The sequence below is a fragment of the Plectropomus leopardus genome, chromosome 20, assembly GCF_026936395.1.
Source record: "Plectropomus leopardus strain MGB_pleo_1.0 chromosome 20, ASM2693639v1, whole genome shotgun sequence".
Taxonomy (NCBI): Eukaryota; Metazoa; Chordata; class Actinopteri; order Perciformes; family Serranidae; genus Plectropomus; species Plectropomus leopardus.
In genome coordinates, this window is record NC_142195.1 from 20,555,495 (window position 1) to 20,571,250 (window position 15,756).

Here is a 15,756-nt window from a genome sequence, read left to right on the forward strand (position 1 = left end):
CGATGCTAATCTCATGCTGACGTAAGCTTCATGCCAATCACTTGCATGTCTCCGTCTATTAGAAAAGGGGCGAAGCTTTACTTATGAGCCCGAGTGCTGAATTTGGAGCTCACATAATAATCTGACTATGAAAATAGCAATGTACTGTAGTGCTACAGTACATTCTAAGAAAACATTTGGCTCATGCCTCTCTAAGAAATACCCTAAACTAATCTCAACTTTACACAATGTGTTAAACATTGCTCTGAAGGTTGCATTAATACAATGAAACCTTTTAAAAAGTAGAAAGTTTAGAAATGTTCTTGAACACCATAAAGGCTTAGTGAGGAATTCACAAGACTAAAACTCTGTGGACTGAAAGGCAAAGAATCCCACACACTGCTGATCACTTAAACTCACTTTACTCAATAATGACCTTCGTGCGGTACGAAAACCTGTATATGAACAGGCTATGCTGATGTTTCTAAACTGAATAAAGAAGAAAGATTGCACTGCTTTATTCAAGCGGATCTTTAAAGTAAAGTTATTAGATAACTTTTGCACCAATATAAAGCGAGTCCTTACATCTAGGCCGTCTCTGCAGTAGAAAGATGCAAATATTTTTGAAACTGGTGCTACATGACCAGAGGAAACAAAGAACAGGGATGCTTTTGCTCATGACCAGGGTGCTTAATGCCTGACGTAATGTGGCATGGTCCGTGTGAAACAATGGCGACCATATTACATCATATTACGAATATCATATTACAGTTAAACAATAAGCTAAAGCATGTTTATGAAAACATTTGAGGCGAGAAATATACAACTCAGTAACTGACATCTTGGTTCATAATTTGATCAGCTCTGCTTAGTTTTACTGTTTGATCTCTGTTTCTTCGGTTTGAATTTTCACTGTGCAGAAATTAGTGTGGTGCCAGCTTCCTGTTCACACAGTCGTGCCATTATGGTGAAACAGGGCATTAAAATACGTTTTGGAAAACAATTTAGGTGAGAAAAAGACAGTGCTGCCTAGTTTTACCATATGATACGACTTCAGTCCCAGTTTAAGAGACAGAGAGAAGGGCGGTTAAGTCTCTCCATCAGCTGCGTACTCTCTGAGGGTGCAACTGACAGCAGGCAACACAAAAATGCGAAAGCCTGTAGTTCAAGCAACAGCCCCAAGAGCCAGCAAAACCTCCAAATGATGCAATTTCATTGAGGAGGGATATTTAGGAACTGATTAGATGGAGGAAAGACCACTACAGTTTATCTATGCATACTACCCACATTCTCCTCAAAAATCTGCAGAATTTCAGCGCTTGAATGTTTGTTAAATAGATAGACAGCATGCATACAAATTATTTTGCCAGGTAGATGCATGGAAAGAGAAATGAGGATGGGGCCTATCAGAGTTGTGGTGAACCCCAGAGGTGATGCTACCTGGTGAGGATGATGGATTGCCTGTCATGACAGATGGTTGTACTGGAGAGATGGGATGTGAGCCAGCAGAGCGCTCAGCATGAAATGTCCAAGCATACTGTATATGTTAAATACGGGGAAAATCTAATGAACTAATTCAGTGTTTAAATTCATCTTCAATGCCTTTGAATGCATGTTGGATTTGATTCCAGAGTATTCTATGTAGTTTTGTTCTGGGTGACTTTATGTTCCTTAATTATAAAGTGTGCTCTGCAACTAAGGATTGATACATTGCTTGTTTTTGTTATGTAAAATTTTGCAATAATTTTGATGCCCTTATATTCATGACCACAAAGCATTCATGTGCGCCAAGACAGAGTTAAAAGCAGTTGTAAAATAAACTGGCCGAATATACCAGGTACAGCTGATTTTTTAAAGCCGAATGTGAGAGCAAAGAGTAGTCATCGGAGAGAAGAACATGCTATCCGTCTAATTCTTGAAAAGAAGATTGTTTTGGTCTAAAAAGTTCAGTACGCCTGAGAGTGAGAGTTCCTTTGACAGTGGGAAGGTCAGTACACCATTGGCAGGACGCAGAAGGGTCGAGTCTGCCTGAAAAGAAATGTCAGAATTCAGAGCACAGCCCTGATGGGTTCGGGCACATTTTGCCTGGGAGGTATATGGGCAAAGGGCTGGATCATGGCCTGGAGATATGCAGGTGTCAATCCCCGTGCAGTGCTGCCAAAGGAGGGGATCTACGAGACGAATGACACGGGAGATTTTAGAAAGGTTGAAGCTGATATCGGCTGCAGCATTCTGCGTTTTAGGAGGAGTGCACACGGCAGATCAATATTGCTCAAACAAGGAGCTGGGCAAGGAAACCAGTACCCCAACTTTATATTTGATTAAAGATTACGGTGTCATTATGAACTCCTGTAGTTATTTCATATTATTGGAGTTCTTACATATATAAGGCAGCTTAAAATGTGTGGCTTTTCCCCATAATTACAACCTAAAATGCTGTAAAGTTTGTCTTAACCAGTGCGTGGTATTAACATCCCCCTTGTCCTCAGCGTCAAAAATGATCGGCCATTACTAAACTCATAAAATTGAATTTTAATCTCCAAATCTATTTTGCATGAAGTAACCACTCGCTATTTATCACAAACTTTATATCTTAGTTTTCCTTCTTTGCAGTGAAGAAAGACTGCATTTATTCAGTGGACATCACTCATTGTCACAGCTGTATTTTTTTCTTTTTTCTTTTCTTTTTTTTTTTTTTTTTACAAAAGTAAAGGTTTTATTTTTAATACTAATATTTCTTAAGGTACTGCGTAAGTGTAAAAATTGTTTTTAATCAAGAGATAGTACTTGTATAGCCTAAGAAAGTAGCAAAAACATGTAGATGTGTAGACAAAGGCTCTGAGTTTTGTTAAGTAGATATGATTGCTAAATTTGTTTGTCTAGTTTTTATACATCTGAATCATCTGTAAACAATGAACATTTAGGCTAAGATTTTTGTCAGTTGCTTATATATATATATATATATATATATATATATATATATATATAAATATAGGCTATTTATAGACATTTACACAGTACCTACTTATATGGCCTGTATTAAGGGACGTTAGGTGTTAGCTACGTCCCTGAGATGGGGGGAATTGAATTCACAAAAGTACAAAGGATGCTTCCTAATGGTTTTCCAGAAATACAACAAGTTTCAAGGAAGCAGTCTACAACTTCAGAAAACATGTCTTTTGTGCTTAACCATACACTGTATATAAAGATGGACGACATGACAGCTCCATGGATCTATTATAAATCTGGATACAGCCGGACAACTCCCCCAAAGTGAGGTTTATTCAATCTCGAAATCCCCCCCTGGTGTCTGACTGCAGTACAGGTCCTAAGACCTGCCCCCCCATGTTAGTGAATGGTCATGGACTGAACTAAAAACTGAAAATACACGCCAAATATTTTTTCCCAAAGATGGTTTCTGTCACTGAAGGTAGTTCTCATCACCCTAATGTCTGTTCAAGTGTTTGTCCTCATGATAAGTTCGGTTTTAATGAGGTTTTACATTATACATAAGAGGCGTTTCCGCCATGATTGTCAGCTGTGACAGCCAATCCGTGCGCTCACATTCAATGGCGCTGCTCACGATTGGTCACAGTTTTTGGGCGGGAACTCCCCCACCGCGGATATCATTACTGCGCAGATGCAGGGCTCCCAATGACATGACTCCTAATACATCCATACATTACCCTCGCAAGATGGCAACGCTCGTATCCGGAATATTTAAACCTCACCTCAGCAGAGCGGAGGTAAGTGGGGGCGCGTCGTCCATCTTTATGTACAGTCTATGGTCATAAAATACTCAGTGTGTAACTGTAACTCCTACACTTTCAAACTTTCTCACTGAACACAAAACATCTTTTGTTCAGTAAACTCTCACAAAAGTCATTAAAATGCTCGCAAGAAAACATCCTATATAGACAACAGGGTAAGAAATATCACAATATAGCCTGTGTACGTGTGAGCTAACAGTTTAGACAAACTAGTAGCAGCACTGTACGTTGGTCTATGCTACAAAGCGGGGACCTCGCTCACACGCGCCATTACTACACTGTGACTCAAAGTCATTCAAAATGTCACACTTTTAAACTATTGCCGTGTTTACAAGTTGTTACAGTCATGTTAACGTTGTTTGAAAGCGACAACATACCTGAAAAAGGGGGGAACAACCAGTATGAGAGCGACGTTGATGTTTCCGCAGTCAGAGATGAATTACCGCCACAGGTGTGTGGTTGGAGACAGAAGCAATCGATTTAAGTATCTTGGATTAAGACCACGGTGTAGAGCACAGGTACAACAATTTACATCTTAAATCAATCGATGAAGAACAAAGCAAACAATGTAATATAAACAACCTTGTTATTATTATTGTTATTGTTATTATTATTATAATTATTTTTTATTAACAATTTTAACTATATGACTGATTCCAACTATTTTATCCAGTTGTATGATTTTATTCATTCTACACTGTAACAATATGCTGAACACATATGGCCAAATTCTGGTAGTTATGTACAGTTCTTCCAAAATACAGTAAAACACTGTAAATCTTAATTCTTTTTGGAACCAATACTACATTGTGGACCTTGCAGTCTACACCAGTATACTTAAATAAATTTAATTTATGGTTATGGCGTTGTAGGATGCTGGCAACTACAGCTGCCATTATTTTTTGTAGTTTTACAGGAACATTTGTTGTAGGGTATGAACTGGTACTCATAAATCAATGTTTTTAACCTCATTAAAGATGTTAACATTAAAGCTCATGAACCTCAGAGGTTTTTTTTATAAACAGGCTATGGGTGTATTGTCTTTTGACTTGTCACATAGGCATAAGGAATATTATATTGCTGGAACTAAAGAAACAGAAGCAATACATTTTTTCTCAGTTTCTCTTAGAGGTGAGGCTTGAACATTATGTAATAATGCAGATGTCACCTTGAGGCCCTGTCATTTGTGTTTTTTTTGTGGTCTAAACTTTCTAGACAAATAAACATTGCTTTACAGAATGCAATTTAAAACTATTCAAAAAGCAAAATTTTGACAAAGTTTCACACTGTTTTCTTTAGATTAAAATGATGAGGTTATTGCCAGATGGAAACCTACTCTACTTATGAGAGAGGGTCTGAATTGACAGATGTTATGCCATATTCATCTCTTTGTGTTATTTACACTCCCATATGGTCTAACAGCAGTAGCAGTGTGTGTTTATGTGAACTGTATGTGCGAGAGAGCGGTTGCACATGACCAGCACATGATTCCTTACTGTTTTCTGTCGATAATGAGGGAATGTCTATCCAGACAGATTGTCGTCGACAATAAGCACTATCCCATCAGCTAAGACCAACACAGCTGTCTGAGATTGTGGACCCATACCCAGAAATATTTAATTGGTGGGTAAACTCAGACTGAGTAAAACCACACTGCTAGTGTAAGGGATTTATAAAAAGGCTTAAGACATATGCCAGGGATAAGATAGTAGTATTTGGCTTGGTTCTATATAGTGCGCTAATGCAAGTTCTTCAGCAAAAGACAGCTCTTAAAATTTGTTTTCACTTTGGCGTTCTCTGTCAGAAAACACTCGTGGCCCCAGGGCTGACAGTCTGTGTATTTGTCAACCCCCAAACTTTACCATATCTCTGTCACATGCTTTTTTCAGCAGCCAAAAAACTGCATTGCCAAAAAACTGCTCTTTACGCAATGCACTGGAGAGGGACTGCACCTCTGCCTTTGAATTGAGAGAAGCAAAGTCAATTTTCTACCCCAATTTCTCATCATTACTGAGCCATTTTCACTAAAAATAGATGCAAAACCCGAGCGAGCACAGAATTACACACACAAACACAGTCACACGTTATTAGACACAATCGCTTATCAATAGATTCGACAGGTTAGAGCATTATGCCACCTCTCCCCCGCTGTGTAATTGTGTTTTTCCGTCATCTAACACACCTGTGTGAATGACTCCAAGCTTGAAATTCAGTCAGTCAGGCACATGTTTAACAGAAAATAAATAGATTTTTTTTGTCCCACAGAGATGCTGGTGGAAACAGGCAAACGATGAGGTAAACAACGGGAAACAGCTTTGGGGCGATAAGCTGCACGTAAGCTGTGAAAGCTGTCTGGGATGCAGCTAAATTACCTTTTTTAATGAGGCAAATGTGAGTGTAGCATACCACATGAACATGATGTGATACAAACCTGGTGACAAAACATGGAGTCAAACTGTAGTTTAGAGTGAGATACATTGTAAAGATGTGTGTGCAGGCATGTCAATTTTTTCTGCTATCTAAGATGCTGTCGATATGGCAAAGAAAAACAATATATAGACAATTAACTCTTTAAAGATTGGGTCACAATAACTGATATATTGACATGATAACTAACAATAATGGGCTGACTCATTTGCATGTTGTTTTGGATGATTTTGCGAAAATACACCAAAAATAGACCTTGTTAGCATGGAGCTTATAATGGACCTTTCAGCTCATGTTCAGGCTAAATCCAAACTACATAACTGCAGGGGCATCTACAGCAGTGACAAAGTCAAGGCAAATTAAAACAATCTCACCAGGAACAGTTGCTGAGGTGATGATCTCCAGAAGTCTGAGTGGAAAACTTAATCAAATCATTAATTGCGCTACTTAGCTGTGCAAAATTCTGCTCGACATGAGGGGAAAGTCGAGTGACATTTAGAGTGAACTGAGCTGCTCAAGTGTCAGTCAGAAGGTGAGGCAGAGAGGAGAGCTTTGCATAAACCTCTTATTACACTTAAATATGCACTTACATAAATGAAGTTTTGCAGAGAATGTACAGGAAGTAGCAATTGCAGTGAACACACTGTCAGATGAGTCATCCCTCACTGTGTTTGCAGCACAATTCAGGACTCCACTGACAACAACAACGCACAGTGTTTCTTTACACTGGTGGTTAAAGGTGTAATATGCGATTCTGAGAAGATTGTTGCTTATCATTCTAAGGTTATAAAATGCTTTGGGTTGGTTGTTCAGTCCAGCTGCCACCTCAGAGTGCTGGTATTCGATGACCTGCACTTTAAAAATTAATTTGGAAAAAATAAAACTCATGCATATCATTAAATTTTTACAGAAGTATATTAATCAGCAGGTGAAAAAAATATACAGTGCGAATCCTACCCACTTAACCAACTGCAACATAAAATATACTCCAAAATATTGTTTAATCCCTGCACTGCAACGTACAGCCATGCACAGAGGCTCAGTCTAGCTTCCCTCCACAGTCCAAAGACATGCACCTTTGGTCTATTGGTGGCTCCACAGACGTGAATGTGAGCGTGAATAGGTGTCTGTCTCTATGTGTCAGCCCTGTGATAGTTTGGCGACGTCCAGGGTGTACCACGCCTCTCGCCCAATATCAGCTGGGATAGACTCCAGCCCCCCTTCCCATAACCCTGAACCAGAATATGCAGTTACAGAACATTTAATGATTGAATGAAGTACTGTCTCCTGTATGTATGACATTTTTTCAGGTAAATCTAACCTTATTAATTATCTGATTAGTCATATTACTTACTGATTAAGAATAATTATTAAGTAGATGAACAATCACCTACTTACAATCAAAGTTAATATTACTTTTTTATGGGTTGTTAGTTGTGTAATGTATTGAAAATGTTAGGAATGCTTTACCTATTAGTTTTTGTGTGTCATAGAGGTTAAATTTAAGTACTCTTTACTCAATATGTGACTTGAAGTCCACTCAAACAAACTTAGTGCAAATTGTTACCTAACATTTCTTGGGTAGATTCTACAGAGTAGTTTTAACGATGTGGGGTTGATTGAAAAAACTTTCTCCAGGATTTGAATACACAGACTATACACAGAATTCAGGCTGGAAAAAGTTTGCTTCAACAACAAAGTACTGTTGAAGAAAACTGCCATCAGCAACAATTTCACTTTTTAAACTCAAGAATGTCAAACGTCAGCCTCTTTCATACACAGAAGAACCAATTTCACATTTATTTTCCCAAAGTCCATGTGTGCCTTTTGCTATTGTTTGCCCTCCTGGTTCGATAGTCTAATAAACATGCTCGTTTTTCAACATATGACTCAAATTCCACAGCAGCGCATTTGGAGTATCCTTGAATGCACCACAGAGTATTCAAGCCCACTGCACAACAATGAACACTGCAAATTTGGAGTCTTTAAGTTAATTTTCATACTGCATTGAAAAACAAGATTTTCAGTTTATGGGGTAAAACTACTGGGATGGTTCCTCAACCCAAATTAGAAAAAGCTGGCAATGAACCAGACTGCTATATGCATACAGTGTGAAGTAAACATCGCCAGCAAAGGTTTCAGACATATCTGTTATAATGAGAAGTGCATTTCCTCGCAAAGTTTATTCTAACTAAAATCCTTTGGGACATCACAAATGTTAACAAATAATTTAGCATTTATTCTACAGTATGGTGAAACAATTCTTTTATGTTTGGAAAAGTCTCCCCAAATGACAAGTGCATGAGGGGTCATTGAAAGGTCAGATGGAGGAGTGTGGAGAGGATTAAAAACTCTCATCCGTAGTTGTCGAAGTCTTTAGATATAAACTGAACTTAGCAGTGAGTTCACCAAGTCCGAATATTAATACATAGACATGTTGGGGACACATAACCATCAAGACAATTAGCTTTTATTGCAATTTAGGCTCTGGGTGGATTTAGAGTCCAATGTCAATATTGTAGTTTAGAGTATTCTTTTACCAAATAAATGGGTTTTTTTTTATATATTTTTTTAAAAGAAATAATGAAATGAGAAAAGTGGAAATATTATGTCAGTATGCCAATTTAGATCATGTTATACCGTTTAAAAGTTTAAGTTTAAGTTTAAAAAAAAAAAAAAAAAAAATCTGTCCACCTTTATTCTTAGATTTTCAACCAGGTAACATGATCACCAGGGTTATGACAAATATTGTGTGAAATGTAACTCAATAAAATTTGAAAAAATATTTTAGAAAAAGAAAATGTATTTTAAAATGTACTGTCAAGTTTTTTTATGGAACAATGGTGGTCTTTAACTGCAGCTGATTATTCTATCAATCGTCAGTGTGACAAATGACAAATTAAATGGCACCCGGTGCATTAAAAACTTGACCATAGGATCTTTGGGCAAAATATTTATCATGCATGAAGAGACTAGGAATTTCCTACTGATGCCTGAGCCACTGCAACCAAACCCTGCAGTGGATTATTCAGTCATAACCTCACCTTCACCTGAATGTAATTCTCCAGGTGAAAAGAAGCAGACGCTTTACAAATGGAATTACGTGTCTACATTACACATAAAAGCGGATGAGAGGCACTTGAGACGGCTAATGCCACACCATAATAATGATATACTGCATTGAATGTAACCAGTTATGCAAATGGGATATTAATGAATAAGAACGTCAAGTTGTCCTCACACAGTATGTATCTTAAAACAATTAGCAGTTAGGCCTACAGTTGTTCCAACAAAATTGTTTTCCCCTCTAATTAATATTTTAAAATATGTAAAACCTGCTCCAGAATCTAATCAGGTCACCAACTCTATTAGGGGAGCCTGTGGCGTCAGTATGAAGAAGATCTTATATTGCTCTTTAGGTATTGTGCTGCATATTAATCTAATTTTTTAGTAAGTGGAGGAAGAAGAATGCAGATCCTTTACTTAAATAAAAGTACTAAACCCACACTGTGAAAATACTCTTTTACATATAAAAGTCCTGCTTGTAAAAGAAAAGTATAGTCAGGAACATGTAGTATTATTTTAAGTATATAGTATATTAAAAGTATTAAAAATATAAACACCCAATTTAAAAAAAAAAAAAAGAAAACAACACAACCAAAAAATTCAAAATTATATTAAAAAATAGAAAAAACACCCCCAAACCTTAAAATTGCAGAAAAAAAAAGAAATAAAATAACACATCCAAAACCCTCAAAATTATAAATAATGAAAAAAGCACCCAGAAAATTTTAAATTGTATAAAAAATAATTTAAACCCTTCAAATTTAAAATGATTAAAAGTTATAAGTCATATGGATAACTGACTAATCAACCATTTTTTTCAGCTGTACTTTTATAAACTGTTGGGTAGTTTAATTTATAACAAGAAATCATATTTTATAAACCCTTCTGATGTTTTTTTTATGCAAAAAAACTTACTTTATAAATTAACTAAAGCTGTCAGATAAATGTAGTGAAGTAAAAAGTACAGCATTTGCCTCTGAAGTAAAGTAAAGTCAAAGTATAAAGTGGCATACAAATAAAATACTCACATAAAGTACCTCAAATGCATACTTGTTCAAGTACAGTGCCTGAGTAAATATATGTGGTTACATTCCACCACTGTTTACAGTCGGTGCTACTAAGCAGGTTATATGCATCAGCTTTCTAACATCTCTGGCAATTGGTTTTTGGCTGAAAATAGTCAAACACAATGCCAGTAAGCAGGTCAGAGTGTGCAGTGTTCACTGAACAAAACCCTCAGTATCGGCCTGTCTTTTTGTGAAATCAGCTAAATAATCCAATAATATTTTGGACCCTCTTATTTCGAAGAGGCACTGGAGTCAGCATTTAGTTGATTTCTCAAACTTTCTCTATTTTCTGTTTTGTAGAGGCAGGGGGATTACTGGCTCGGCAGGGGGGCTCCCTCACTGAGGTATTACACCACAAGCTGGCCTGAAATGATCTGCTACTCTCACACTGCTACTTTTTTTTGAATCCCCGTTCCCTATTTCTGTATGTCACTCTGGCTGTCTGTCCCTGCCCATCTTTGAAATTTATGCTGCCATTTCTCTTTTACTACCCATTACTACCTTATACTGTATACCCTCCTTTCATCATAAATCTCCCCCTCCTTCGTCCTCCTACCAATTGCACCTCCCTCTTGCGCTTTGCTTTTCTCCCCTGATTTGGTTATGTGAGCGTCCTTTTGCCATTGACCATCCATTTATTCATCCATCCATCTATTCATCCCCAGTAAAGAGCGAATCATAGCAGGGAAGGAGGAGAAGGAATGAGGGTTCTTTCTGTCTCCACTCTGTCACTCTTTGATTGCCCCACTGAGTCTATTTCAGTAATAGAGTCATCACAAACTTACAGGGACTTAATGAGGCAGCAATTAACCACCAGCCAGTGTGTGTGTGTATGTGTGTGTGTCGGGGTAAGCTGATTTAAACTGTGTATATATCAGTTGTGTATATTTGACTGCACATGTGCATTCATTACGCACTAAGTGTTTCTCTGCTGAGTATAGAGTGGCAGTTTAGTTGTATGTGAGCGTGTGCATGTGAGATCGGCTTAAACTCCACGTGACGCTCCTCATTCATCATTTCAACAGTTTAAATTACGAGGACACTTTGGCAGCATAATCCATTACAGATTTCACATCTTGTTATTTCTGTTAAATGATATGTGATAATTTAAAACGATGTTGAAATAATCACAGAGGAGTAAAATGTAATTTATGATAAACGTCACATATGTTCTATCTTCACCATAAAGACCAACATTCAAAACAGTATCACTTTCTTTAAGCAGGATCCCTACTAGTCATTACCTCTACAGCCATTCTTCAGGTTGTGGCCAAAAGTCATTTTGTTCTAAAATAGTAAAAGAGTGGTTTAAATGACAGAGACTAATACATCAATCATCTTATTCTGTTAGTTCTATTTAAAAAGGACTTAATTTATCATTTACAAAAGGTAAAGAGCTTGTTGGGTGTACCTATCACCCAGATGAGAAATGTACATCTAGTAACTGCAGCAGCACAACAGTTGTTAAAAAATCGATGTGACTGAATGTTGGTGGACTGTATCCAATCTGTACTGATGGTGAGGATCATTCATTGGTTTAAGCAGAAGTCCTCTGACCTTTACTTGACATTGCTCGCCAGTCCAACTGTCAGAATGATAGACTGATGTCCTTTTGTGAGCCCAGTGTAACTTCTCCATTTATTAACATGTGCACTGTTTCTTTCTTGCTCTACTGTATATTCCCCTATCCCTTCCAATTTCTCTTAGTCACACTCCCTCTTCTATTCATTTGCTTTGGAAGCCTGTTGATCCATAACATAAAAGACAACCCCCAGAGAGCTCAGGCAGTAATGAAAATATTTCGATAAGCTCCCAGCTCTTTTGCACTCCGTGGAACTGTATTCTGCTCTCAGTTCTGAGCTAAATGAACCTTGGTGGGTCCTTGATGTGGCATCAAGTGGGTTTGAGTTTAGATTTCTTAATGCGCAGGCCTTGGAACCAGTCTATCGCCTGCTCTAATTTGCAGTCAGTTGTCACTTCTTGCTCCATGAGAATCTGCCTCCACTAAGTGAAAAACAGTTTTGGATTACTGCCATTACGCCTACTCATATTCAAGTGCATGTTTTTGACAGTGTTATTTATCCAGGAAAACAATAGTGGCAGAAGAGGTATGCTGAACAAGTCCTTAAAAATTTAAAAGGTGCCATTTTTTCTGCCTCTTGACTCACCTTGGCTTTCTACTTCATTTCAGTGAGCCTCAACCAACTCTCCTATGAGTTAATGTGAAACTATACTGCGTTAATCAAGGTAAAATGAAACTTCCACCAAAACATGTTTTCCTGATTCAAAGTATTTGCTTAAAAGTTCATTGTATGAAGACATTTAGTGACATGTAGCGCAGGGATGCAGATTAGAGCCAGCTGAATCTTCTCTAGGTTAAGATTGCGTTAGTGTTAATTGTTTAGGAGGGTTTTTTTTTACCATGAGCTAAATTATCAGCAGAGGTCTCTTCCTCTCCTATGGATCAGGTGATTCAAACCAGTAAAACACTAGATAAAGCAGTTTTACATTACAAACCAGTGTTTCTCTGATGTGGAGGACAGCTCACCCACAACATACTCATTCTCATGCCAAAGTCTTTTGCAGTGATTTCCACATAAGATCCCGACACCAAACTCCACCTTTTGTGGCTGTTTGATACATGAATACACTGTGTCATGATACGCGGCCACAAGCATGATAAAATGATGCCAGTAAGGACGTAATATAAGGCGTAAAAAGGTCCCTATAGGGTGAGTGGGAGGGGCAGTGGATGTGTCCGACAAAGCAGCATGTGCTTGTGTTGACATCCTGGCATTGGTTGCCACGTGCTTTTGTGGCCTGAACATAACCATGTGCTTTTGTAGTGTAATCCCACCATGTGCATGTGTTGATATCCTGGCATCGGTAGCAGCATCCCCAAACAACAACAGCAGACACAGGATACCTGGAGTGCAATATATAGACGTGGAAGTCCACTGACGAAGCAGCAATATGTGATGACTCAGCTAGTGTGTCAAATCTCTTCCTCTCCAAAACAAACAGACCTTGTGATTAAAACCGGTAATGTGTTTTTCTGACATTACTGGTGATAGACGGGCCTCACAGAGGTACTAGTGGCCCTATCTAGAGCCCGTATTTGGCTCGTCCATTGTGGGCTACTGTAAAAACGTGATGGTGAACATGTTAATCTCCATAAACAAGAATCTGCTTCCTAATGGTTCTTTCGAAGGTAAAAATAACCCCACAATGTTTCTTAAATTAGGTGATTATACACTAAAGAAAATATATTATTATATTCCATCTCTTCCAATATATCCCTCGAAATCCTACACACCGGACTTTCAGCATAACAACAGTTTTGGAGAACCATCTTTAAGAATAAGATCTGTAAATTAACTGTATGAACACATCTTTAAATACATAGATTATCTGTTTCTGCAGAACGTTAAAGTGTCATGAAAAGTTAAAACATGATGAAGGCCTCAGTGGGTTTATAGTGCTGCTGAGGCTGTAGAGTCAATTCACTCAATTAACCAACAACGACTCATTAAGTAAGTGGTCAATGTGGTGAGTCACAGATGAAAAATCATTACACACTGATTCATTAGCATAGTAGTCTGATCTTAAGTGACGTATAAGTGCAAATTTTTTCATTTTTTCTGAATGTGCACAGGCAGGAGTCAAAGGAAATATGCTGATATGTCCCTAACATTATGATCTACATATCATGTCTCTTCTCATTTAATGATTTTCCTCTTTGCAAAGAACAGCAGACAATACATCCTGATTTTTCCTTTAACTGTTCCTTGTTAAGTACTTCAAACTGTGTGTCCCTTAAGGCAAATAATAGCTTGTTTTATTTTTATAAAGATGTTGGATCCTGGATTTGTATTCGTGTCAGTAGTTCAGAAGTTTCCCTCCCCCCTCCAACTTTTTTATTCCAGGGTTTTCCTCTCTGTCACGCATGTTATCAGGTTTCTTTCTTCTGTCTCCCTCTGTCTCTCTCTGACTTCCCTTCATCTCTTCTACCTGCAGGGATGAAACAGTGGGAGTTCCAGTTTGGTGAAAGAAGATACTGGGGGAACTCCAGCTACCTTATGTAAGATTTTTATACACACAGTACACATGCAACTTTGTGAGGGCAACATTCAATTTCTGTTAACATGTCTTTGATTTAGAGTACCAAAATAAAAGAGGATCAAAATAAAGGAAAAGGTAACAAAAGTTGGAAAGACAAAGAAACAGAGAAAAGAATATGAAAAGAAAGGTGAATTATGTCATTGTGAGCTTGAACTGCTTCAGAGAGACAGAAAGAGACAGAGAGACAGGTAAACAAAGAGACAGGAGTAGAGGTTTTCAGCTGCTCCTCATCTGGTTGTGTGTCCAGCCAGGAGGTTTTGGCTTTGGCCTCTCATTCAATGCAAATGGGGTTTCCACCATCCTGCCTGTTACTGTACTGCTACATTATATCTGGTGAGGCTGCCGTGCCCTGATAACACCACACTTCTCCACTGCTCACTTGCTTTATTCTTTTCTTTTCATGATGCTGCTCTGTCAGTCCTTTCTGTTCTTTTTACCTTTTCATCCACTGTCTGTCTGGCGTCCGTTTCTGTGTTGGAGTGTCAAACTCGCTTCTTTTCTTCTCCTGATTCTCCCCATTATCCGGCTGCCATCGTGGGAATGGATGAAGCCCCTCTGCTGTTCAAAAGAAGATTTAATGAGGCTTTCTCAAGGCGTGTAACACACACAAATTCTTTTACCTTTGAGTACCTTTAAGCATTGATTAGCCCAGTAGGAGTTTAACCCTTAACCCTGACAGTGCAGAGTTTTGATCATTTGACTACCACTACTCACCACAAAAGAGTCCAACACATTCTCATCACAATTCGTCAAATATTGGGGTGTGGTCAGTGCTGTGCCAGCCCATTCTCATTCTGAACTTGCAAAATAGTGCCGCTCTGTCAGTGCTTTTGGCATAAGTATGCAATACCAAAAGGCACCTTTCGCATGATCATGAAAGTAGTCCAATGTTTGCTTCCTGTGGGAATGTCATGTTTTTTTTACATCTTAATGTGCCAACATGTGGGTTTGTTGACACCACGGTAGCGACATCTCGGAAAGTAAATAGCAGATGCAGAAGGATACCTAACTCGTAATGTAGATGCGGATGTCCACTGACGAGGCTGTGAATTGTGACGAGTTAGGAAGAGAATTTGTTGGCTGTTCATGTCTATATTTAAAGCGCTGGGGATCCTCCTGGGTCTGTTGTTGACGTTCGTGACAATTTTTTCCTGTTAAATGCATTGTGTGTTTACAAAAAACACTTACGTTTTTGCAGGAAATGTTGAGTTTCTGCTCATTAGATGCATACAGTCTTTTTCAAAATGAACTGATATCGGTAAAACATCTTATACTTGCATTTATTTCCTTGTGCAACAAAAGAAATGTGTAAAAGTCCAGGGTTT

The 15,756-nt window shown here is 38.1% G+C and overlaps 1 protein-coding gene and 1 long non-coding RNA gene across 2 annotated transcripts in view; one reads left to right on the forward strand and one right to left on the reverse strand.

The window, feature by feature from the left end:
- Nucleotides 1–4,241, reverse strand: part of grin3a (glutamate receptor, ionotropic, N-methyl-D-aspartate 3A) — a 69,620-nt gene extending 65,379 nt beyond the window's left edge. The window contains exon 1 of the mRNA XM_088070895.1: nt 4,127–4,241. The gene's annotated coding sequence lies outside the window, so the exon portion shown is untranslated. The remainder of the gene's footprint in view (nt 1–4,126) is intronic.
- The window catches only part of LOC148186212 (uncharacterized), a 31,556-nt gene continuing 19,422 nt past the window's right edge, over nt 3,623–15,756 (forward strand). The window contains exons 1-2 of the long non-coding RNA XR_015775119.1: nt 3,623–3,725; nt 14,327–14,390. This is a non-coding gene — a long non-coding RNA (uncharacterized LOC148186212). The remainder of the gene's footprint in view (nt 3,726–14,326; nt 14,391–15,756) is intronic.